The 2,500-nt window shown below is 36.4% G+C and overlaps 1 protein-coding gene across 3 annotated transcripts in view; it reads left to right on the forward strand.

Annotated features, from left to right (window-relative positions):
• LOC115213932 (beta-1,3-galactosyltransferase 1-like) overlaps positions 1 to 2,500 on the forward strand; it is a 270,873-nt gene that overhangs the window by 37,204 nt on the left and 231,169 nt on the right. The gene's annotated exons all lie outside the window — the stretch shown is intronic.

Genomic DNA, 2,500 nt, shown 5'->3' on the forward strand with positions numbered 1-2,500 from the left:
AGAGAGAAAGGTAGAAGAAGGAGAGAGAGAAAATAGACTTCAGAGAAAGAAAGTGGGAGAGAGAGAGAGAGAGAGGGGGAAAGAGAGAGACGGTGGTTACAGTGGTAATGAAAATGACTGTTAGTCCACCTGATTAAGGTTGAGAAGAGAAAAAAGGGAAGACGAGAGGAGGCGGAACCCATTCTTTCAGCAACGCAAATTATGCTTCTTTTTCTCATTTTTTTTACTTTGGTATTTTTTCTCACTAATAATTACGTTCACCACTAAATTCTATATCATTGATTCATAAACAGAAAAAAATATATTTACGCATATATCTGTCTATCTGTCTATCTGTCTATCTATCTATTTATCTAACTATCTATCTACACACAAACACATACACGGACACGCACACACATATAGAGCGTCAAACTAATACACCTGCTTGTTTTTTATACACCTCTCTTCGTCTCCTGTTTCTCTGTAAATTTCAACTATATATGTACATACGTATATATATCTATATATAAACACAGACACACCCACGCAGACATATGCATACACACACACACACACACCACACACACACACACACACACACACAAACACACACATATATATATATATATATACATATGTTTGTGTGTGCGCGTGTAAATAGTATAAATACATATATATGCATTTATATATGTATATTTGTATGTATGAATATATGTGTGTATATTTATGTGTGTGTGAGTGCGTGTAGTCTATTCATATTTATATATATATATACACATATTTCCACTTTCATACTTCCGCACTATAGAATTACTTGAGTCCAATAGAGCTTGTTCTGTCATCTTGTATACAGTGTACAATGCCTGGTAGCGTCAGTAAGCATATACATACGTATAGTTTTATTCTCAGAAATGTCATGCGTGTACACAAAAAACGTCTATCTGTACATTTATCCTCCATTTATCTTTCTTTCTGTATCTGTCTGTCTATACATCTAGCGACGCATCAATCTATCTATCTAACCCATATATCTATATATCGATTTACCTTCCTATTGATCTAGCAGTCTATCGATCTATCTATCCATCTATTTATCTATCTACGCGTACTGACACTACTATTTTACACACGCAAATATCTACAACAAGAACACGTCCAGCACTTAATTCTCTCAACAGCGCAGCCTATGATGATTTGATAGCTACTGTATACACATGGCTGAGAGGGTTATATATACAAATTAATAATAGTAATCACAGACGGGGACACACACACACATACATACACGCACATAGACACAAACATACAAATATATATATATATATGTGTGTGTGTGTGTGGTTGTAAAGCTATGTATATATATATGTATGTATACACGCATACACACGTACACACTCACGCACATGTATAGTTAACAGTCACCTGTAAAGAACCATTCATAAGACCAGCAGCTTTTACTATCAGCAGCGGCGCAACCACTGCCACCCACCTCCGCTATCACCACCCATCACCGCCACTTCCACCCACCTCCACTATCATCACCCATCACCGCCACTACCACCCACACCCACCACCAGAACCACCATCACTAACGCCACCACCGCTACCATCAACAATACAATATATGATGTTCTGATAGCAACGGTACATACATCTCACGGCAGACATGGTAACTGATTCGTCCGCTATTTCTTCAGTTTCTTCCTTCACTTTAACCTATCATCAATCTGTACAGCTATCGATCTATAGATTCAACAGTTTATTCCAATAAATCTAACAAACCATACTATTCTTACATCATTTAACCGGAGCGTCCTACTTTTTTTTGTCCTACATTCATACTTTCTTGATGTTGATATTTCACAATTGTTTCGGGGAAAATTTTCTGTTTCGTTCATACTTGTCAATTGCTGTAGTAGTTGTTGGTGATAATATTTATAATTTTGAAATGGCTCATAGATCTCTCTCACTCCTTCTCTCTCTCTCTCTCTATCTCTCTCTCTCTATCTCTCTCTCTCTCCTTCTCTCACTCTTTCTTATTCTCTCTCTCTCTCTCGCTTTCTCCCCCTCACTCACACACTCTCTCCATCATTCTCAACACACCTTACGGACGAAAACATATAAGTACGCATGCATGTACGTATGAATATATATGTATATATGAATGGAGATAGGTAGGATTTGGGTTAGTAGGTAGAGAGGTAGGTAGGAAGGTAAGATGTATGTGTGGATATATAAAGATATATATTTTATCTGCTATAACGGCTTTAATCACACATACTGCTATTACAATTCTTTCAGATATCGTTGTTTATGAAATATTTTCCAATATTTTAATTTCCGGTCACTCTGTTCTTTAAGCATATATATATATATATATATATATATTATATATATATATATGTCTGTGTATAATTATATATATACTCATAAACAGACACACAGACACACACACATGGGCGCGCGTGCACGCACATAACGAGTGAATGAGAGAATTATAGAGAGAGTGGCACTGACA

Source organism: Octopus sinensis, linkage group LG7, assembly GCF_006345805.1.
Source record: "Octopus sinensis linkage group LG7, ASM634580v1, whole genome shotgun sequence".
Lineage (NCBI taxonomy): Eukaryota > Metazoa > Mollusca > Cephalopoda > Octopoda > Octopodidae > Octopus > Octopus sinensis.